Source organism: Panulirus ornatus, chromosome 11 (genome assembly GCF_036320965.1).
Source record: "Panulirus ornatus isolate Po-2019 chromosome 11, ASM3632096v1, whole genome shotgun sequence".
Taxonomy (NCBI): Eukaryota; Metazoa; Arthropoda; class Malacostraca; order Decapoda; family Palinuridae; genus Panulirus; species Panulirus ornatus.
In genome coordinates, this window is record NC_092234.1 from 64,203,095 (window position 1) to 64,228,169 (window position 25,075).

The 25,075-nt window shown below is 39.0% G+C and overlaps 1 protein-coding gene and 1 pseudogene across 1 annotated transcript in view; both read left to right on the forward strand.

Moving 5' to 3' along the window:
• Positions 1 to 23,200, forward strand: part of LOC139751156 (coiled-coil domain-containing protein 22 homolog) — a 314,331-nt pseudogene extending 291,131 nt beyond the window's left edge.
• LOC139751613 (coiled-coil domain-containing protein 22-like) overlaps positions 1 to 25,075 on the forward strand; it is a 338,143-nt gene that overhangs the window by 193,825 nt on the left and 119,243 nt on the right. The gene's annotated exons all lie outside the window — the stretch shown is intronic.

Genomic DNA, 25,075 nt, shown 5'->3' on the forward strand with positions numbered 1-25,075 from the left:
TGCCATAAAACACTACAGGTCCATACGTATGTGGATTTTAGGCTTAGAAAAAGCACCCTAAATCAATTTGGTATTTTATCTCAACAACTTTGTTTGACCGCATGGATGCCATAAAACACCACAGGTCTGTACTTGTGTTGATTTTAGTCTTAGAAAAGTGCCCTGTGTCACTCTGGTATTTTATCTCAACTTCGTTTGACCGCTTCAATGCCATAAAACACCACAGGTCCATACCTTTTGTTGACTCTAGTCTCAGATAAGCACCCTGAGTCGCTCTGGTATTTTATCTAAACAACTTTGTTTGACTGCCTAGGTGCCAAAAACACCACAGGTCCGTCTGTACCTGTGTGGATTTTAGGCTTAGAAAATCATCCTGAATCAAACTGGTATTTTATGTCAATAACTTTGTTTCACCGCTTGGATGCCATAAAACACCACGTGTCTGTACCTGTGTCGATTTTAGTCTTAGAAAAGCACTCTAAATCAATCTGATATTTTACCCCAGCAACTTTGTTTGACCACCTGGATGCCAAAAAACACCTTTGTCAAATTTAGGTTTAGAAAAGCACCCTTAATTAATCTGGTATTTTATCTCAGCAACTTCGATTGACTGCCTGGATGCCATAAAACACCATAGGTCCGTACCTGTGTTGATTTTACACTTAGAAAAGCACCCTGAATGAATCTTGTATTTTATCTCGACAACTTTGACTGCCTGGATGCCAAAAAATGCAACAGGTCCGTGCTGATGTTAATTTTAGGCTAAGAACAACACTCCGACTGACTTGGGTGTTTTATCTCAATAGATCCATTTGACCCTTTGGATGCCCTAGAACACCACAGTTTCATATCTGTGTTGATTTTAGTCTCAGAAAAGCATCCTGAATATCACTGGTATTTTATCAGTGAATTCGTCTGACTGCCTGGATGGCAAAAACACCACAGGTCCATGGACCTGTGTCAATTTTAGGCCCAAAAAAACACTCCGACTGACTTGGGTCTTTCATCTCAACAAGTTCATTCAGCCCCCAAGACGCCTACAAACACCTGAGGTCTGTACCTGTGTCAATTTTAGGCTAAAAAAAGCGCTCTGAGTGACTGGTATTTTATCTCAGCAAATTTGTTCGGCACCAAAGATGTCCTCAAACACCATAGGTCTGAACCTGTCAATTTTAGGCCTAGAAAAGCACACTGAGTCAATCTGGTATTTTATCTCAACTTTGTTTGATCTCCCGGATACCCTAAGATACCTGTGTTGATTTTAGACTTGGAAAAGTACTCTGAGTGACTTGGGTATTGTATCTCAGCAACTTCTCTTCACCTCCTGGATGCCATAAAACACCACAGGTCCGTACCAGTGTCAATTTTTGGCTCAAGAAAGCCCTTTGAGTCACTCGGGATGCCCTAAAACACCACAGGTCCATACCTGTTTCTATCTTAAGTCTCAGTAAATCACTCTGGTATTTTATCTCGAGAACTTTGTTCGAATCCCTGGATGGCCTAAAACTCCATAGGTCCATTCCTGTGTCGATTTAAGACTCAATTGGTATTTTATGTCAACAACTCCATTTGACTGCCTGGATGCCACAAAACACGACAGGTCCGTACCTGTGTCAATTTTAGTCTAAGAAAAGCACCCTGACTGACTCGGGTATTTTATCTCAATGACTGTTTGGCTGTTTGGATAATTTGAAGCAATGTAGGTCCACTTGTGTCGAATTTAGTTAAAGGAAAGTGCCCCAACTGACTTGGATATTTTATCTGAACAACTTCGTTAGAGCTTAGAAAAGTGCCCCAACTGACTCAGGTATTATATCTCATTAACTTTAGGCCCATGGAATGCCCTCAAGCACCGCAGGTCTGTGTGTGATGATTTTAGGCTCAGAAAAGCACCCTGACCTAGTTAGGTATTTTATCTCAACAACTTTGTTCAGCCCTCAGGATGCACTCAAACACCACAGGTCCATAACTGTGTTGATTTTAGGCTTCCATGGAACATCTATGTAGGGTTTCTTTGAAATCCTTTGTGACCAGTTTCCAAAATAAGCATTGGATATTTATAACCTGAACCGACAAGAATGATGGCATACAAACTTCTTGCAAAGAAAAGTCTACATTGTATCCACATTGTAGTCAGTTGCTAGTATCTATTGCTGTTTCAGGAATCCAAATAAATTATTTGAGTTGTTCTCCAAATATTATGGCTCAGAATATAGAGCTTTACTTCCATATTTGGGTCTTTTAACATGTCTGTTTTAATGTAAAGGTATCTAAGTGAACACTTGATATTATCAGATGTTAACTAATTTACATTTAAAGGCACAGATTCTTATGGGATAGCTTGAATCAAGAATTTTAGTATTTATAGTATGTTAATTCTTGCACATCTAAGGATGAAGCATAGAAGGAATGATTGCTTATTTACAAATTGACCGATACATACCTCATATCTTTTAAGATCATGACAAGTGCAGATAAATTTAAAACATACATTCAGTTGTCACAGAGGAATATGCACTTAATCAACTGAATTTACTTGAAATATGAGTCAATGGTGATGAATTGTTAATTGAATTAGGAGTGAATGTTATGTACATGAATTATATACAGGATTTTGAACTGTATTTATTTTCTTTTTTACAGTCTTCTTAATTCTTTCTTTGGTTTGTAGGAAGCAACCAACAATGAAAGAGTGCGTCAGGTTTACAGAGCAGTAGCAGCTGTTCATGAAGGTTGTGGTGAGCTGGTTGATATAGTTCGTGAAACTGGAGCTGTCCAGAGAGAAATATCAGATCTAAGAGAACAGGTGAGTGTATTGCATTATTTGTGGGAAATCTTGTAGCTATTTAGTAGTCTTGATTTTGATTTACTTATATTTTCTTCATGAATATACGTCACCAAATCAGTCTTAATTCATAACTGCCAAAGATAGGGTTGAATGACAAAGATGATTTAGTTTTGTAATTGGAGAGAGCTTCATCACATGAGGCGTAATTCTTTCATATGATTATACTTGTAGATGCGATATTACATATGTATTCAGTAGAGTCTCACTATCTCACACTTCATGATAATGAAGTTTGGGATATTTCATAACGATGGTGGCATGGAAATATGTTTTAACTTAATAATGGCAAAGAGATTGAAAAAGAAAAAAAAATCAGAGCTCAGCCTGTGCCTTTGAGTTTTGTTAAACAAAACAGAAAAATGCAAATTATGACTTAAATTACAGCAATATTATAAAAATTGTAGATAGACTTTAAAACAAAGGCATTGTCTCATATGTTTAGATGGGAAATTATGGATAATGTTAGCCTATTGATAAAGATGATTAAGACAAATTTGGAACACCTAGTTGCATTGGCTGGCATAGGGTGCAGGGTGTGACATATTACCATGTTCTTTTACAAAATTCACTATATTTCAGTGGCTTTGGTCCCAACCCATGCATGAGTGCTTTAAAAGTGAAACATGAACTGTCATAAAAATATCTACTAAATTTGCACATTAAGAGGGCTTACTTTTTCGCTTTGCATTAGTCAGATGAGACAAATGCATAGTTGCAAGATGTTTAGTGGTGGGGTTCTCTGGAGTAGAATGGTCTGTGAAGGGCGAGAGTGTGTGTTCACTGATACTGTTTGTTGGGTGTTTGTGCTGGAGGTGAGAGGGTTTGTGATAGGGTTTTAGAAGTTTTTGTCAGATTAGTTGCATTATTCCCCATATTCTTAGTAGCCTCTGATGAATGACTGTAGGGGCACTACTCAACCAACTCAGAGAACATAACATCCACATAGCCCTCATCCAGGAAACCAGACTCACACCCACATCTTCCCTCCCACCTTTTTATAGCTGCAAAACTGTAAGAAATGTCATAAAACAAGGGCAAGAGGGTGGACTCATAACACTCTTCAACAACCATACCTTTCTCCTGCACCAGTTACACCACAAAACAGCTCACAGACAACAGCAACATTCTAGAAACACAGTTTATAGAAATTAAACTTCAAATTACTACTAACCTAACACCTAGATCCCCCACCTTTCATATGCCCCCAGATACCCTCCCCAGGTGCAGAGCCTCACCAGCATGCCCAATACCTCACTTTGTGGATATTTCATTCCATACCATTCCACTTGGTGCAACACACACCTGTTATCCCTGAGTGGACTACAAATAAACCAACTGCAGTCTCTCATTATATTTATAGTTTATCAAACCAACTCCAAAAGCCGAACTCACCAGACCAACTGGAGCATGCCATATGAACTATTCTTTGACCACTTGCCTGTCCTGATACCACTTCATTTAGCCCACCCAATCAGCACAATCATTAGAAAAACTTGCTCATACTACAGAAAAGCAGACTGGCCAGCCTTCATACAGCACTTAGAAACATAGCTCCAAAACTTCAATATTCATGATGTCTCATCCCTAGATCATGCATTCAAACACTATCAACATCTGTAGCCATGCCAGCAAAAAACACATACCACAAGGGCACAGAGAGAAATGTAACCTAAATTTTGCTCCACAAGTTATGCACCTCATGTAGCAAAGAAACCAACTCAAATGCAACTACTTACCATCCACAAAAATCAAAGAACAAATCTAAACTCAAAATCACACCATTACTAATCTAATTGCTGAGAAACAAAGTGAAAACTGGCACTCCTTCCTCAAACGCAGTGAATCACAAGACCGATAGCAAATAATTTTGGTGCACATGAAACTCCTGTCTTATTGTGCCAAACCAACCCTCGTTTATGAAGTACTCCTGACCCATTCCAATGAAATTCCTTATTCCAAAGAAAACATAAAAATACTTATGAGACTCACTTGTTAAGATCAACCAAAAGCAACCTTACTCATAAATGGGAAAGTCATGAAAAACCTTCACAAAATCCATCCAGAAACAATTATTCAACCACACTTAACACCAACTGATGTAAGCAGTGCTTTTAAAACCTTAACCTGCTGCCAGGTCCTGACAACATAGTGAACTTTCACAGAAAATGTTATGGCCCATTTGCAGTTTGAGCACGTTTTCTTTTATTAGCTGAGACAGCCCCTGGTTATTCAACAAAATCCTTAACATCTGGAAACTTGTTAACATAATCCATACCAATCCTAAAACCTTCCAACTCCCCATCCTCCTACAGCTTTACATGACTACTATCTTCAGGATTCAAACTGTGAAAAACTGATCTACAACAGAATCAAACAAAACATCCGACTCTCATCCACACAGTATGGCTTCAGAACCAACCTTCTACTGCAACACTACTCACTGACTCCACACAGTACTACTTAGGAGGATTCAACCAACCACCCCTCTTTTACACAGTACTAGTGGCAATAGACTTCAGCAAAGCATTCAACACTGTCCCCTGACATTTACTTAGACACAAGCACACAAAAGAAAACTACTTGACACTACCCTCCACAACTAGTTTCATAGCCATCCACCATGCCAGTCATTCACTATGGCTTCTCCTCTGAAATATTTAACTCTGCCTTAGAGTTCCCTAATGAGCAGTTCTTTTACCATTCCTCTCAGTCTTCTTACATGACCTCTCTTTACCTCAAGCAAACTTTTAGATAAAGGCCTTTTCATATGCAAACAACCTCACAATCACATTTACAACACCTTGACACTCCAGTAATGGCATCAAAAATGCCGACTAAATTTTACAATTAGAACAGTGTGTAATGGAGAACAGAATGTCTGTATCTTCATATAAGTGTTCAATATCCCTTTTAATGCCAGACATGCATGAATCTATCTTACACCCTCCAGTCACCTTGAATGGACAGTCTTTCCCACTTTGCTTCACATACAACATACACATGACATGCACTCCCTACAACATCATCTTCATCAACACAGTAGCAGCTTACAAACTAAATGCCATTAGAACACCAAGTGGCACCAGATTTAGACAAGAAAAAGAATTCCTGAATATCTTCTACAAACAATTCATTTTTTCCGCTTTAAATTATGCCATACCTGCCTAGTCTTACACTCTCTCACAAGCAAATTTAACTCAACTGCAAACCATGCAGAATAATGCACTCAGAACAAGCACTGGCTGCCTAACAACCACAAACACTCAACTCCTAAACAATGAAACAAAGAACCTCCCAATACAGTCCCACCTCAACTTGCTTGGCACTCAGTTTTATCTAATAGCAGTACACCCCACCTTCCCTAAATCACTCTGCAACTAACCACCACCAACCCCCAAAGTAGAAATGAAAAGCTTACCCCTGCCTCACACTTTCCAACCTTCTACTCACAGATTCCCAACCCCCCAAAATATAACACTGACAGAACATACATGGAAGTAACCCGGCAAGCACTAAACAACTGACTTACCTACTTAGTCTTGAATGCCAACTCACCAGACATACACCCATAGAAGCTTCACTCCTTAGACAAACACAAGACTCATTTTGCTGCTTATGCTCTACATTTTTTTTTGGGGGGGTAGAGGGAATTTGGACCACACATTGTTCGACTTAGATTGCTGGAATATTGATCTTTCTACAGACTACAATTCTCCTGATTGTATATAATGTACAGGACATCTCACAGATTAAATTATAAATATTATTTCAGTATTCTATGAATCTTATTTGGAATGTACCTTTTGAAAAAGTCACACAATCTTGGAAAGGGGGAATAACATTAACATGTTGAAAAGGGTTCATGGGGCAAAAAGGTTGAGAATTACTGCTATAGACAGTACCCACCACACTATAAACACCGTTTCACCATTTCCCATGACCGTTTATACCTATGTTGCAACTATCATAAAGAAGTACGTACTACTCATTTTCCCTGCACTCTTTGCACTAGAGACATTCGCAACATCATCACTTTATGACGTATTGTCCTTACTGCTGAACATGACCAACTTCTTGAGTGCTGCAGGAGCCTCATAAAGATAGAAGGGCAGGAAATAAGTAAGACAAATATGATTGTATGTAAGATTTTTAATACAGCATGAACACCTAAATTACTCCCACCTTGTTATTCTAGCATCAGCCATCATGATATAACTTGAACTTGCATGGTGCTGAAGCTGTCAATGCCACTCTGACAACTGCATCAGCAATGTGGTAGCATTCATTGAGTAATGACATTGTTTGCCACTCTATAATTCTATGCTTGTGCCCATGTGTACTAGACACCATTGTGCTTAAGCATCCATGAAGTATCCCTACTAAAGTAAACCTGCTAATAATTCTATGCTTGTGCCTATGTGTATTAGACACCATTGTGCTTAACCATCCATGAAGTATCCCTACTAAAGTAAACCTGCTAAGAAGGTAAGGAAGACCTTTAACTTGGAGGAAAAGGTTAAAATCCTTGAACTTTAGCTTTGGGTCTGGCACTTCAGCAATTGCTCACCATTACAGGGCTAATGAGAGTAGCACCCACACCATCAAGCTGAAAAGTTAATAAGGAAAGCCTTTTCTAGCCAAATATTTAGAAGACGACAATGTATCTTAATTAAGCTGCCGGTATGACAATACCCTGAAATTGACCAAAAGTAGCTAAAATATACCAAGACAACACAGTTTATGCCATCCAAATTGCATAAGTTATATAGGTTTTGATAAATGATATAGTAGAATAATATTTGATATTGTAAAAGGAAATATTTGTAGTCAGTGAAAGACATAATAACTATTGTACCTTCTTGACCTCACACAATTAGTCTGCCAAATACCAGTACCTATCCTAAAAAAACAAATAATCAAAAACTATTACTTTTTTTGAAATGAAAGAACAACACAAAAGAATGATCAAACAACCTAGAAACAAGCGATTAAAGCCTTACTACCAGCGAGAAATACTGATAACTGGTAAATGCTAAAAAAGCATGGTCTTGACACCTCATTTATATAGTGTTTTGGTGCACTTTCTTTTTATATTATCATAAAGACCACCTTGTTCCACATATCTTCATTGATTTGTAAGACATTTATGTAGTTTTCAGAACTTAGCCCATCCTTATTTTGCAGTATTCATAACAAGTGAAATGATGAAAGATTTTGACCCAGCCATATTGTTAATGTAATTCATTGAATGGTAACACAATCATTGATACAATTATTGATGATTCATTCAATTTAGTGTTCTTTCTCTCCTGTACCCAGGGCTAGAAGTATTAATCTTACTAGCTTAAGATCATTATAGAATATATTTGTTAGAATAAATTATCTTCTTGTTTGATGAGTGTACTTCATCATAAGTTAATAACTTCACTCTACCTTGACAACTTAGCATCATAAACCATCTCCTAGGTTCTGAAGGTATTACTCTACTATACCTGAAAACGTAAGGTTGCTAAACCTTATAACCTTACTTTTATTCATATTGATTCCCAGCTTCCTCCTTTCAAACACTTTCCTAAACTCATATAACAGCTTTTGCAGTTTCTGACTCAGGTATGCCATCATAGTCATGTCATCTGCCTGTACCCACTGCCTCACCTCCAAGGCCACCCATCCTAACAGACTGCAGAACCATCCCTCTCTCCAGGACTCTTGCATTTACCTCACTCATCACTCCATCCATAATCAGACTAAACATCACACACCACTGACACAGCCCCACCTTCACCTGGAGCCACTCACCCTCATCCCATCCTTGCTCACTACTGCTTCTAACAGCTTCCATCCCACCCCATATACTCTGGTGAACCTTCCACAAAGCATGTCTTTCAATCTTATATGCTTTATCCAGATCTATATATGACTTATCACACAAGGTCTTGAAAGCAAACATTTAGTCTATGCATCCTTTACCACCCTTGCAGCCACATTGTTTCCCCCTAATCTGATCCTCTGTGCATATCATCACCTTCTCAGTCACCACTCTTTAGTTTTCAGAAAAGGGGAAAAATGATAGGAGTGAGGTGGTGGTGAAAGTAAGTGAGCTTGGAAAAGAGATGTGTGAAGAATTACCAGGAGAGATTGAGTGTAGAATGGCAAAAGGAGTGGGTGAAGAATGAGAGGTATCTGGGGAAGCAGTAATGGCATGTGTGACAGAAGTGAATGGCATGTGGAAGGTGAGAGGTACGCAGGTGAGAAAGGGTAGCGAGTTGTGGAATGATGAAGTAAAGTTGCACATGAAAGAGAAAAGAGGATGTATTGGCAGTAGTTACAGGGAAGGAGTGTGTATAATTTGGAAATGTACAAGAGAAAGAGGCAGGTCATGAGGAAGGTTTAGGGGCTGAAAAAAGGGAAAAAAATGAGTGTTGGGGTGTGTGAGTATCTACAAACTTTAGAGAGAATAAGATGTTGTAGGAGGATAATAGTGTGTGAAAAACAAGAAGAAATAGGAACATCAGTAATGGGAAAGTGGTAACAGGCAGTGAGGAGGAGATGGCATGATTATTTTGAAGTTTTGTGGGATGTGTTTGATGATGTACAGTGTTCGGAGTTGGGAGGTATACAGAGCATGGCAAGTGTTTTGGTTAAGAGAGAAGAGATGGTGAAAACGTTGCACAAGATGAAATGTGGCAAGGCACCTAGAGTGGATGGTAATGCAGTTGAATATTTTAAGGGGGTGAATGTGTTGTTATTTGATTTGTTAGGGCTTTCATTGTATGTATGGATCACGGTGAGGTGTTCAAGGATTGATTGAATGCATGTATAGTGCCATTGAATAGAGGCAAGGGTAGCAAAAGTAAGTCTTCAGATTACTGAGGCATGAGTTTGTTGAGTGTACTTCATAAGTTGTGTGGGAGAGTGGTTATCAGAGGGTAGTGGCATGCGCAGAGCATCAGCTGGGGAGGAGTGATGTAGTTTCAGGAGTGGCGGAGGATGTGTGGATTAGGTTTTTGCATTAAGAATATGTGTGAAAGGTATTTAAGAAAAACAGAAGTGCAATTAGGATCCACTGGTTTTGCCTTAAAAGATTTATAAGAGCTATTAACACTTTAAAAAAAGACAATGAGATACATATTACCAAAGCAGATAAGGCTAACACTGTTGTGATTAGGGACAGAAGTAATTATTTATCTAAAATGAATACTCTTTTAGGTGATGACACAACATATTTTAAACTTAGTAAGAATCCCCAGAAGCTGTTAATTCTCTTTTCAATAAAGAACTAAAGTTGTTGTTGAAAGGTAATGGTTCTCTTATCAAAAGTTTGTCATCTTTGTCCCCTTCATTGCCATATATGCATGGACCTATCAAAACACATGACTCAAATTTTCCAGCAAGACCTCTAGTGAGTTCAGTAGGCTCCATCACATACAAATTGTCAAAGTGGTTAGTTTCTTTATCGAGTCCATTAGTGGGTAAGATATCAAATTCTAATATCATGAACAATGTAGATTTAGTTAACAAGCTTAATTATATCAATGTTAATTTTGATTTCAAACTTGTTAGCTTTGATGTTTCCTCAATGTACACAAAAGTTCCAGTTGATAACCTCTTAGAATATTTATTTGATGTTTTGGATGATATTATTTACCTGTTTCAAAGTCTGTTTTTATTGAACTGATAAAACTGTGTATAAAAGACTGTGTATTTCAATTCAATGGAGAATATTATGCTCAAAAATTTATTATGGCAATTGGTAACCCTCTTTCACCTGTACTAAGTAATCTTTGTATGGAATTCATTGAAACAAAATTACTAAAGGATATCTTACCTTCTAATGCAATTTGGTTTAGGTATGTAGATGATGTTCTTTGTGTTTGGCCAACAAATGAAAATTTACAAACATTTCGCCCCTTAACAATTTAGTACCTTCATCAAATTTACTGTAGAAAATGAAAATAATGGTATGTTACCATTTTTAGATTGCATGATCTATGGGCATGGAAACTACTTCAGTTTAGCATATACAGAAAACCTACCAATGTATGCTCATATATCCATTATTACTCATCTCAACGTGACAGAGTTAAATTATAATTTCAGTCTATGTTCCTTCGGGCATTATGTATTTGTATTTCAAGAGTTTATTGATGATAAGATTGAGAAGATATATTCTATTGGATCCAAGTTAAAGTACCCTAGATCTTTCATTGATAAATCCCTTAAGTTAGCAAAGAAATTGTTTTATAGAGTTCAACCCAAACCTCCCATTGACAACAAGAATCTTCTTTTAATAATTATTTTACTTTACTTCCCATGTTGCTTAAATCCTTTAATGTAAATGTCTTCAGCAACAATAATACTATAAACAATATCTTAATCAGGAACTCACCAGAAAGTTCTCCTGAATGCATCTATAAAGTGCCTCTCTCTCCTGTCCTTTCTGACTATCGTTCCAAGCCTCTCTCTCCTGTCCTGCCTGACTCTCGCCCTAAGCCTTTCTTTCCTGTCCTGCCTGACTCTCGTCCTTGTAGAAAGTGTGATAAGTTTTATGTTGGGCAGACTGGTAAGGATCTTTCTGTAAGTTTTAAGCAACATAAATATAGTATGAGAACAGTACAAGAATCAAATGCCTTGTTTAATCATGTTAAAAACTATGATCATTATATTAACTGGAGTAATGGCATCTCAGTTATTAACTCTAACTCCAGTACCACGAGAAATATCATTGAATCTTCTATTATTAAATACACAAAGAATTATAACCTTAATGTTAGTGAAGGTATATACAAATTGGATAGCTTTATTGTTGATAAAATTTGTAAACAATTCCCCTTCTGATCTACATAATAAGTTTATGACATGCTTGTTGTCTGTCTTGGATGGTCCCGATCTCCATTGGACAGTCATTTGTTTACCAAATGGCATACAAGGTACGTCCCTTCATTGTATACCAACTGACTTATATTTCTTTCTTGTATCTCCCCTGATGATGTGATTATTACACGAAAGTGCACTTGGGAACTTATCGTGTTTCATTTCCCTGTGGACCCATAGAAATACATAAGTATACTTATGTGAGTAGGAGAGAGGGCGTTATTGGATTATGTGTTAATTAATAGGTGTGTAAAGGAGAGACTTTTCGATGTTAATGTGCTGAGAGGGGCAGCTGGAGGGATGTCTGATCACTATCTTGTGGAGGCGAAGGTGAAGATTTTTTAGAAGTTTTCAGAAAAGAAGAGAGAATGTTGGGGTGAAGAGAGTGGTGAGAGTAAGTGAGCTTGGAAGGGAGACTTGTGTGAGGAGGTACCGGGAGAGATTGAGTGCAAAATGGCAAAAGGTGAGAGCAGATGATGTAAGGAGAGGGGGGGGGGGGATGTATTTAGGAAAGCAGTGATGGCTTGCACAGAAGATGGATGTAGCATGAGGAAGGTGGGAGGTAGGCAGATTAGAAAGGGTAGTGAGTGGTGGGGTAAAGAAGTGAGAGGTGTTTGGATGATTTTTGCAGGGAAGTAGTGCAAATGACTGGGAGATGTATATAAGAAAGTAGCAGGAGGTCAAGAGAAAGGTGCAAAAGGTGAAGAAGAGGGCAAATGAGAGTTGGGGTTAGAGAGTGTCATTAAATTTTAGGGAAGATAAAAAAATGTTTTGGAAGGACGTAAATAAAGAGCATGAAACGAGAATAAATGGGAACATTGGTGAAAGGGGCAAATGGGAAGGTAATAACAAGTTGTGATTAAGTGAGAAGGAGATGGAATGAGTATTTTGAAGGTTTTTTGAATATGCTTGATGATAAGAGTGGCAGATATAGGGTGTTTTGCTCAGAGTGGTGTGTGAAGAGAGAGGGTCATGGGGAATAGTTTGGTAAACAGAGAAGAGGTAGTGAGAGCTTTGGTGAAGATGAAAGCCGGCAAGGCAGCATGTTTGGATGGTATTGCAGTGGAATTTATGAAAAGAAAAAGGGGCAGACTGTGTTATTGATTGATTGGTAAGGATATTCACTGTATGTATGGCTCAAGCTGAAGTGCCTGAGGATTGGTGGAATGCATGCATAGTGCCACTGTACAAAGGGAAAGAGGATTAAGGTGAGTGTTTAAATTACAGAGGCATAAGTTTGTTGAGTATTCCTGGGATGTTATATGGGAGGGTATTGATTGAGAGGGTAAAGGCATGTACAGAGCATCAGATTAGGGAAGAGCAGTGTGGTTTCAGAAGTGGCAGAGGATGTGTGGATCAGGTGTTTGCTTTGAAGAATGTATGTAAGAAATACTTAGAAAAACAGATGGATTTGTATGTAGCATTTATGGATCTGGAGAAGGCATATGATAGGGATGATAGAGATGCTTTGTGGAAGATTTTAAGAACATATGGTGCGGGAGGTAAGTTGCTAGAAGCAGTGAAAAGTTTTTACCAAGGATGTAAGGCATGTGTATGAGTAGGAAGAGAGGAAAGTGATTGGTTCCCAGTGAATGTTGGTTTGCGGCAGGGGTGCATGATGTCACCATGGTTGTTTTATTTGTTTATGGATGGGGTGGTTAGGGAGGTGAATGCAAGAGTTTTAGAGAGAGAGGCAAGTATGCAGTCTGTTGTGCATAAGAGGGCTTGGGAAGTAAGACAGTTGTTGTTCACTGATGATACAGTGAGTGAGAAACTGCAGATGTTTGTGACTGAGTTTGGTAAAGTGTGTGAAAGAAAATGTGAATATTAGGAAGGTTATTAGGTTCAGTAGGGTTGAGGGACAAGTTAATTGGGAGGTTAGTTTGAATGGAGAAAAAACTGGAGGAAGTGAAGTGCTTTAGATACCTGGGAGTGGACTTAGCAGCGGATGGATCCATGGAAGCAGAAGTGAGTCACAGGGTAGGGAAGGGAGCGAAGGTTCTGTGAGTATTGAAGAATGTGTGGAAGGGAAGAACGTTATCTCGGAGAGCAAAAATGGGTTTGTTTGAAGGAATAGTTGTTCCAACAATGTTACATGGTTGTGAGGCATGGGCTATAGATAGGGTTGTGCAGAGGAGGGTGGATGTGTTGGAAATGAAGTGTTTGAGGACAATGTGTGGTGTGAGGTGGTTTGATCAAGTAAGAAATGAAAGGGTAAGAGAGATGTGTGGTGATAAAAAGAGCGTGGTTGAGAGAGCAGAAGAGGGTGTTTTGAAATGGTTTGGGCACATGGAGAGAATGAGTGAGGAAAGATTGACCAAGAGGATATATGTGTCGGAGGTGGAGGGAACGAGGAGAAGTGGGAGACCAAATTGGAGGTGGAAAGATGGAGTGAAAAAGATTTTAAGTGATCGGGGCCTGAACATGCAGGAGGGTGAAAGGCGGGCAAGGAATAGAGTGAATTGGATCAATGTGGTATACCGGGGTTGACGTGCTGTCAGTGGATTGAATCAGGGCATGTGAAGCGTCTGGGGTAAACCATGGAAAGTTGTGTGGGGCCTGGATGTGGAAAGGGAGCTGTGGTTTCGGGCATTATTGCATGACAGCTAGAGACTGAGTGTGAATGAATGGGGCCTTTGTTGTCTTTTCCTAGCGCTACCTCGCACACATGAGGGGGGAGGGGGATGTTATTCCGTGTGTAGCGAGATGGCGATAGGAATTAAAGGCAGACAGTGTGAATTGTGTGCATGTGTATATATGTATGTGTCTGTGTGTGTACATATATGTGTACATTGAGATGTATGGGAATGTATATTTGCGTGTGTGGACGTGTATGTATATACATGTGTATGGGGGTGGGTTGGGCCATTTCTTTCGTCTGTTTCCTTGCGCTACCTCGCAAACGCAGGAGACGGCGACAAAGCAAAAAAAAAAAAAAATGGTGTGGGAGGTAAGTTGCTAGAAGCAGTGAAAAGTTTTTACCAAGGATGTAAGGCATGTGTATGAGTAGGAAGAGAGGAAAGTGATTGGTTTCCAGTGAATGTCGGTTTGCGGCAGGGGTGCATGATGTCACCATGGTTGTTTTATTTGTTTATGGATGGGGTGGTTAGGGAGGTGAATGCAAGAGTTTTAGAGAGAGAGGCAAGTATGCAGTCTGTTGTGCATAAGAGGGCTTGGGAAGTGAGACAGTTGTTGTTCACTGATGATACAGCGAGTGAGAAACTGCAGATATTTGTGACTTGAGTTTGGTAAAGTGTGTGAAAGAAGGAAGTTGAGAGTAAATGTGAATATTAGGAGGGTTATTAGGTTCAGTAGGGTTGAGGGACAAGTTAATTTGGAGGTTAGTTTGAATGGAGAAAAAACTGGAGGAAGTGAAGTGTTTTAGATATCTGGGAGTGGACTTAGCAGCGGATGGATCCATGGAAGCGGAAGTGAGTCACAGGGTAGGGGAGGGAGCGAAGGTTGTGAGTGTTGAAGAATGTGTGGAAGGGAAGAACATTGTCTCGGAGAAGAAAAATGGGTATGTTTGAAGGAATAGTGGTTCCAACAATGTTACATGATTGTGAGGCATGGGTTATAGATAGGGTTGTGCGGAGGAGGGTGGATGTGTTGGAAATGAAATGTTTGAGGACAATGTGTGGTGTGAGGTGGTTTGATCAAGTAAGTAATGAAAGGGTAAGAGAGATGTGTGGTAATAAAAAGAGTGTGGTTGAGAAAGCAGAAGAGGGTGTATTGAAATGGTTTGGTCACATGGAGAGAATGAGTGAGGAAAGATTGACAAAGAGGAAATATGTGTCAAAGGTGGAGGGAAGAAGTGGGAGACCAAATTGGAGGTAGAAGGACGGAGTGAAAAAAATTTTGAGTGATCGCAGCCTGAACATACATGAGGGTGAAAGGCGTGCAAGGAATAGAGTGAATTGGAACGATGTGGTGTACCTGGTTTGATGTGCTGTCAATGGAATGAACCAGGGCATGTGAAGTGTCTGAGGTAAACCATGGAAAGGTCTCTGGGGCCTAGATGTGGAAAGGGAGCTATGGTACATTACACATGACAGGTAGAGACTGAGTATGAATGAATGTGGCCTTTTTGTCTGTTCCTGGCACTACCTCGATGGAAAGGGGGGGGGGATGCTATTTCGTGGTGTTGCAGGGTAGTGATGGGAATGGATGAAGGCAGCAAGTATGGATATTTACAGGGGTATATATGTATATGCTATGTATGTGGGTAGGCTGGGCCATTCCTCATCTGTTTCCTTGCGCTACCTTGCTAATGCTGAAAACAGTGATTAAGTATAATGAATAAATAATACATACATACATACATACATACATACATACATACATACATACATACATACATACATACATACATTACATTACATTACATTACATTACATTACATTACATTACATTACATTACATACATACATACATACATACATTACATTACATTACATTACATAGAGAAAGGTTTTCAGAAAACAAGAGAGAATGTTGGGGTGAAGAGAATGGTGAGAGTAAGTGAGCTTGGGAAGGAGACTTTGTGTGAGGAAGTACCAGGAGGGACTGAGTACAGAATGGAAAAAGGTGAGGACAAAGGACGTAAGGGGAGTGGGGGAGGAATGGGATGTATTTAGGGAAGCAGTGATGGCTTGCGCAAAAGATGCTTGTGGCATGAGAAGCGTGGGAGGTGAGCAGATTAGAAAGGGTAATGAATGGTGGGATGAAGAAGTAAGATTATTAGTGAAAGAGAAGAGAGAGGCATTTGGATGATTTTTGCAGGGAAATAATGCAAATGACTGGTAGATGTATAAAAGAAAGAGGCAGGAGGTCAAGAGAAAGGTGCAAGAGGTGAAAAAGAGGGCAAATGAGAGTTGGGGTGAGAGTATCATAAAATTTTAGGGAGAGTAAATAGATGTTTTGGAAGGAGGTAAATAAAGTGCATAAGACAAGGGGACAAATGGGAACATCATTGAAGGGGGCTAATGGGGAGATGATAACAAGTATTGGTTAAGTGAGAAGGAAATGGAGAGAGTACTTTGAAGGTTTGTTGAATGTATTTGATGATGGAGTGGCAGATATAGGGTGTTATGGTCGAGGTGGTGTGCAAAGTGAGAGGGTTAGGGAAAATGATTTGGTAAACAGAGAAGAGGTAGTAAAAGCTTTGCGGAAGATGAAAGCCAGCAAGGCAGCAGGTTTGGATGGTATTGCAGTGGAATTTATTAAAAAAGGGGGTGACTGTATTGTTGACTGGTTGGTAAGGTTATTTAATGTATGTATGACTCATGGTGAGGTGCCTGAGGATTGGCGGAATGCGTGCATAGTGCCATTGTACAAAGGCAAAGGGGATAAAGTGAGTGCTCAAATTACAGAGGTATAAGCTTGTTGAATATTCCTGGGAAATTATATGGGAGGGTATTGATTGAGAGGGTGAAGGCATGTACAGAGCATCAGATTGGGGAAGAGCAGTGTGGTTTCAGAAGTGGTAGAGGATGTGTGGATTAGATGTTTGCTTTGAAGAATGTATGTGAGAAATACTTAGAAAAGCAAATGGATCTCTCTGTAGCATTTATGGATCTCGAGAATGCATATGATAGAGTTAATAGAGATGCTCTGTGGAAGGTATTAAGAATATATGATGTGGGAGGCAAGTTGTTAGAAGCATTGAAAAGTTTTTATCGAGGATATAAGGCATATGTACGTGTAGGAAGAGAGGAAAGTGATTGGTTCTCAGTGAATGTTGGTTTGCGGCAGGGGTGCCTGATGTCTCCATGGTTGTTTAATTTGTTTATGGATGGGGTTGTTAGAGAGGTGAATGCAAGCGTTTTGGAAAGAGGGGCAACTATGCAGTCTGTTGTGGATGAGAGAGCTTGGGAAGTGAGTCAGTTGTTGTTCGCTGATGATACAGTGCTGGTGGTTGATTCGGGTGAGAAACTGCAGAAGCTGGTGAGTAAGTTTGGCAAAGTGTGTGAAAGAAGAAAGCTGAGAGTAAATATGAATAAGAGCAAGGTTATTAGGTACAGTAGGGTTGAGGGTCAAGTCAATTGAGAGGTAAGTTTGAATGGAGAAAAACTGGAGGAAGTGAAGTGTTTTAGATATCTGGGAGTGGATTTGGCAGCAGATGGAACCATGGAAGCGGAAGTGAATCATAGGGTGGGTGGGGGAGGGGGCGAAAGTTCTGGGAGCGTTGAAGAATGTGTGAAAGTCTGGAATGTTATCTTCGAAAGCAAAAATGGGTATATTTGAAGGAATAGTGGTTCCAACAATGATATATGGTTGCAAGGCATGGGCTATAGATAGAGTTGTGCAGAGGAGGGTGGATGTGCTGGAAATGAGATGTTTGAATTAATGAATAGAGTGAGGTAAATATACATAAGATCAGGTAATATCAGTAGTAAGAGAATAGAAGTTGATCGCATCACAGTTCCTAATTTGAAAAGAAGGCAAGGCATAGATTGATTCCTCATGAAATTAGAGATGAGTATAGTCAGGGTGTTTAACAAAAATACAAGGTAAGGAGGTTAATAATGAGTTCAGCATGATGTATCATTTACCTAGTAATGGTTGTTCATCCTCTTATTGTGATGAGTTGAGCCATGGGGTGGAAAAGGGTTTAACAGAATATAAAAATTATTTAAGAACTCATATCGAACTCCTTGGTGTTACATGTGGACAAATATGAATTTTTACCAAACTGGCAAGGAGTGGAGTTGTTACATAAAGGATGGGAGAAGATAAGAATCACTGAGGCTGCATACATAGACATAAGTAAGGTTACTGATCATAGAGAAGGATTTGTATGCTTGGCACAGGTAGCTAGCAGATTAGTGGTTATGGCAGCAAAGGAGGCCGAGCCAAGATTGGAAAGCATCCAGCTAGGAGGAAGAGTTAGGAGACAGCCAGCTTTCTGGAGAAGACTCCTTGGGTTGCAGCATTAGAGCATCAAACATTTCCTGTCCATCCCTGTGTTTTCATCCACTACCTATACTCTCATCTGTTATAGAGCTACTCAGTGTGAACATATCTTGCGCATTGTGCTTGTCCCCATATCATGTTAACACACAACTCAGCTGTATTGTTTAGCTCTGTTTTGTGTATCTGAATGATACACGCTATGCAAGAAACATTCATACCTTCAGTTTGAAGTGTGAATTCAACTGAGAGTACGTAGTTATTTAGGTTGGGGAAAAAAGATACCATGTTTTTCCATATACAGAGGATGTCATCAATACTATACTGTATGTGTTACCTAATTTGCATCATCAGTATATTGCTTAATAATCTGGCCTTAATTCGTATGCAATTTCAAACTTTTAGGCCTACTATTACCATTCAGAATGTTAATTCATGGTGAGTTTAGAGTTCAGAAAAAAGATGTCAAGACTAATATGGAGGAAAATGGAGTGCGTATGGCATTACTGAAAAGGAGAAAAACGCAGAGAACTTTCTGATCGTCTTAGGAAGGATACCTTTCTTATACTAGAGATCACATCTACATAGTTTTTCAATGTATCATAATTTGTTACCATGATGAATTGATATGTGTAACAAAGGGATTTTTGTTGTCACCTCGTCAGTGTTGTAATTTTCATTATTCCAAATTTTTCAATCCTCTTTTATGCCAGCTTCTTTTACCTTGTACAGTTAATTCATGGGATGTTTATTATTCCTATCTTCTTCCAGGTTGACCTTGAGAAGAGCAAAAAGGTGGAAGAGAATTTAGAACATCTTGAAAATGATCTGAGTCAGGTGAAGAAAGAGAATGCTAGCCTAAAGCAGCAGCTGTTGTAGATTTATGATCTAAGTTCTGGGTGCTGCAAATTGATGATTCAGTTATGGTGCCTGCTCCTACCCTTTTTAGAAAAAATTGATTTTTTCTTATATTTTCTACCTTTAAAAGTAATGTCTTCAAACACCTAAGAAGCTCTGATTAATTTGAGTTAGATAGCTATGCTTGGTGTGCAGTCAGTTGGCTAATCGAATGTGAATAAACACTACATGCTGCACTGCTTACAATGTCCATAATTCTGATATATATATATTTATAAGAGAATGCATGACATCTGTTTGAATATCATAGGATGATTTAACATCTGTAACTTGCCTGCATATAAAAATTCAAACTCAGACATCTACACATGGACTCTGAATGAAGAATGATTGCAAAAACTGTAAACATGTATGCAGGCATTATAGCAACTTATTACAAAAATTGGGCATGATACATGAATACAGAATATATCAGGAAAATATGAAAAAAAAATCAACCTTAAAACACAGAAGTGAGTTGTAGACCTGTGATTTAAGCTCTGGGTGCTGCCAAGTGATGATTCAGTTATGTTGTCTCCTTCCCTTTTAAGAAAAAAAGTTTTTATTTTCTTGTTATCTACCTTTAAATGTCTACATACACTATTGAAGCTCTGATTAATTTTGGTTAGTTAGCCAAGCTTGGTGCACAAATATTTGGCTAATTGAATATAAATAACACTATACACTGCACTGCTTACATTCTCCATAACTTCTGACATATTAATGAGACAGTGTGTGATATCCATTTGAATATCACAGGATAATTCAACATCTGTAACTTGTCTGCATATAAAAATCCAAGCTCAGACATCCACACATGATCTCTGAATGAAGAATGATTGCAAAAACTGAAAAAATGTATGTAGGCATTTTAGAAATTAATTGAAAAATTTTAGGCACATAAAAAGTATACATCAGAGGATAGATACGTTAATACTATTTCTTTTTCATTCATATTTGCCATTTTCCACCGAGCATCAGAGGGAATATCCTCACTTGGCTCCCTTCTCTGTTCACTCTTTTGGAAAATTAAAAATGAGAGGGGAGGCTTTCCAAGCCCCCCTCCCCCATAGTCGCCTTTTACAACACGCAGGGAATACATGGAAAGTATTCTTTTTCCCCATTCCCAAGGATGAACATTAATACTAAATATACCAGTAAAATATATAATAAAATCAACCTTGAAATAAGAAATTTGTTTTAACAGACAATGAGTGCAGTGTTACAGTTGGCAGCATGCAAACTTTTCAAAGAAAAGGGAAAATCTTTTTGAAGTCTTGGGGTTAAGCTTGATTGTTGCCATTAACAGGAATAAATGTATGAGCAGATATGTCCACATGATGTGGCAAAAGTGGCAGTTATTCTGTATCTTTGGAACAGTTTTTTGTAGGTAATCTGCTCATTTCATAAACATATAGGTAAAATTAGTAGTGATTTAACTTGGTGATTAAATTTATGTCTTGATTATGCAATAATTTCAGTAACTGGCATCTTTCAATATTTTTTTTTTTTCTGGTAGACTGAATGCAGTATTTAGAATGCTACCTGGCTCTCCAAAATCTGTGCATGGAAGGATAACCAAATGTAAATGTTTTATGCTAAAAACTACAAGTGTTTGATTGCTTCTATACTACACTCTTAACTAACAAAGAGTTCTAATATTTTTAGCACTTGAAATTCCAGATGAGAACATTAAGCCCTGGAAAAGTAAATTACCCATATAAATCTTTTATTTGGTGTTTGGACTTAAAAAGTGGTTTGAATAAAACACACTATATTAGGTGATAAGTAAACTAGCCAATCAGAAATGTTTGAAAAATATCTAATTCAGTTGTGGTTGAGGTTGTTGTATATTTCATAAAGAAATTAGTTGAAGCAAGTTCTGGCAATCAAAATTTTCCCCCATTTCATAAGATAATCTGAGGTATATATCCTTGTTATACCGGGGTTGACGTGCTGTCAATGGATTGAATCAGGGCATGTGAAGCGTCTGGGGTAAACCATGGAAAGCTGTGTAGGTATGTATATTTGCGGGTGTGAACGTATGTATATACATGTGTATGGGGGTGGGTTGGGCCATTTCTTTCGTCTGTTTCCTTGCGCTACCTCGCAAACGCGGGAGACAGCAAAAAAAAAAAAAAAATGCGAATGAATAAATAACGCTGGTCAACAAAGATGTTGTACCATGGGAAAAAAAATGTTTCTTATGTTTCTGTATCACCCATTGATTTTTGTTTTAGCATATTTTCATATTATGAACTGTATTCACATACCAGTGCTCTATGGTGCATTTGAAAACAAAAGTTTAATGAACACAGCTATTTTCATCGTTTGTGAAGTGCAATAGCTTTTTGAAAATTTTTATTTTTTATTTTGCTTTGTCGCTGTCTCCCGCGTTTGCGAGGTAGCGCAAGGAAAACATGAAAGAAATGGCCCAACCCACCCCCATACACAAATGTATACACACACACGTCCACACGTCAACCCCGGTATACCACATCGATCCAATTTACTCTATTCCTTGCCCTCCTTTCACCCTCCTGCATGTTCAGGCCCTGATCACACAAAATCTTTTTCACTCCATCTTTCCACCTCCAATTTGGTCTCCCACTTCTCCTCGTTCCCTCCACCTCCGACACATATATCCTCTTGGTCAATCTTTCCTCACTCATTCTCTCCATGTGCCCAAACCATTTCAAAACACCCTCTTCTGCTCTCTCAACCACGCTCTTTTTATTTCCTCACATCTCTCTTACCCTTATATTACTTACTCGATCAAACCACTTCACACCACACATTGTCTTCAAACATCTTATTTCCAGCACATCCACCCTCCTGCGCACAACTCTCTCCATAGCCCACGCCTCATAACCATACAACATTTTTGGAACCACTAGTCCTTCAAACATACCCATTTTTGCTTTCCGAGATAATGTTCTCGACTTCCACACATTCTTCAAGGCTCCCAGGATTTTCGCCCCCTCCCCCACCCTATGATTCACTTCCGCTTCCATGGTTCCATCCGCTGCCAGATCCACTCCCAGATATCTAAAACACTTTACTTCCTCCAGTTTTTCTCCATTCAAACTTACCTCCCAATTGACTTGACCCTCAACCCTACTTTACCTAATAACCTTGCTCTTATTCACATTTACTCTTAACTTTCTTCTTTCACACACTTTACCAAACTCAGTCACCAGCTTCTGCAGTTTCTCACATGAATCAGCCACCAGCACTGTATCATCAGCGAACAACAACTGACTCACTTCCCAAGCTCTCTCATCCACAACAGACTTCATACTTGCCCCTCTTTCCAGAACTCTTGCATTCACCTCCCTAACAACCCCATCCATAAACAAATTAAACAACCATGGAGACATCACACACCCCTACCACAAACCTACATTCACTGAGAACCAGTCACTTTCCTCTCTTCCTACACGTACACATGCCTTACATCCTCGATAAAAACTTTTCACTGCTTCTAACAACTTGCCTCCCACACCATATATTCTTAATACCTTCCACAGAGCATCTCTATCATATGCCTAAATATATGAGTTGCGAGGGGCCTGCAAAAACATGACCGGAAATGTTGGGAAACTCAAGCAGTGCCCACTCTTGCTACATCTGCGGAGAATTAACATTCACATCACTAAAAATTCTTTCACACCCCTCATTAAAAAGTACTTTGAGCATTACTTTGGTTGTAAAGTGGGTGACCATGATAAAAGTTTGTCCCCCATATTTGTTGTGTCATGTGTCAGGCTTCTCAGAATGGGCAAAAGGTTCTTGCTGTATGCCTTTTGCCATTCCTATGGTTTAGAAAGTATCTCAAGGTCATGCTTCAGATTGCTACTTCTGCCTAACAAATATAATTGGTATAACATCAAAATCCAAGCATACTGTTAAATATCCTAACTTACCATCTGCTATGAAGCCAGTACCTCACAGTCAGGAATTACCAGTGCCAAAGCCTCCAAGAAACATGACACTGAGTGATAATGAGTCTGGTGATGAGAAAGTGGACCAAGTAGGGGACAATATGGATCCAACACTTGAAGCAAGCAGTTCCTCAAGTGAACCACATTTGCTGAGTCAAGATCTTAATGATCTCATCCGCAATTTAAATTTGTCTAAGAAGGAAGCTGAACTTTTGGGTTCTACAGTAAAGGGCTGGAACCTTCTCCAGAATGCAACTAAAGTTTCTTATCGTGGCTGCCATGTCATTTCCAAATATTTTTTTCCCATGAAGATGGTCTGGTGTTTTGCAATGGTGTTCACACTTATGAAAGCACTTGGCCACAAATGTAATGGAGGAACGGTTCTACTCCACAATGGAAATAGATTCCCTTCCATTCCTCTGGCTCATGCAGCTGATATGAAAGAAGCATACGATAACATGAAGCTTCTTTTGGAAAAAATAAAGTATGGGGACTTTAAGTGGAATGCATGTGGTGACCTAAAGACTGTGGCACTTTTACTCAGACTGTAACTTGGTTACACAAAGTTCTGTTGTTTCCTTTCTGAGTGGAACAGCTGAGGCAAGAAAAATCATTATGTAAAGAAAGTGTGGCCAGAATGAACATCCCTGACCCTACTGAAGAAGAATGTCATCAATCCTCCTCTTGTTGATCCTGAGAAAATTTACCTACCTCCTTTGCACCATAAGCTCGGTTGATGAAGAACTTCATCAAAGGTATGGATAAAACTGGCCATGAATTTACATATTTGAGGAATAGATTTCCCAGAATCAGTGATGCAAAAATCAAAGAGGGTATTTTCGTAGGACTAGGGATCGGGGAACTGCTTCAAGATGAAAAGTTGAATAAAGAGCTAAATGAAGTTGAAAAAACTGCTTGGCTGTCATTTGAGAGTTTGCAAAGATATTTTAGGGAAATACAGATTACAATACTACTGTGATGTTGTAAAAGATCTGTTGACTTGATATAAAGCTCCAGGGTGCAATACGAGTCTAAAAATTCACTTTTTGAACTCAAACTTAGACTTTTTCCTGGAAAATCTTATGGAATTTGATGATGAGTACAGCAAAAGATTTCACTAGGGCATTTTGGATATGGAAAATCAATACGAAGGAAAGTGGAGCCCCTCTATGTTGGCAAATTACTGCTGGACACTAAGGAGGGATATTCATGAGGCCAAATACAGGTTGTACCTCTTTAATCTGGTAACATTATGACCTGACCATTACCAGACTATATATAATGCCGGAAAACAGAAATTGACCTCTTTAAAGGCCCTTGGATGAACACACTTACCAGTTACATCAGCTTGGTTTTGCGTGTTCCTGCAGCATTGCTTCAGCCAAGAACTGTTACCCTGCCTTTGGAGTCCTTGCCCCAGATGGAGACGCCTCAGTATCTTGGGCAAGGGTTTTGTGGCATGTGATGCCAGTACAGGGCAGATTCTTCATCATTTTACACTTGTTTTGGTTCTCTAAGAAATTAACAGGACTGTTAATTAGCTTGGCTGTAGTGTAAACAGATTTTGGCATCTTAGCACTGCTAACAATGCCATCCTAGT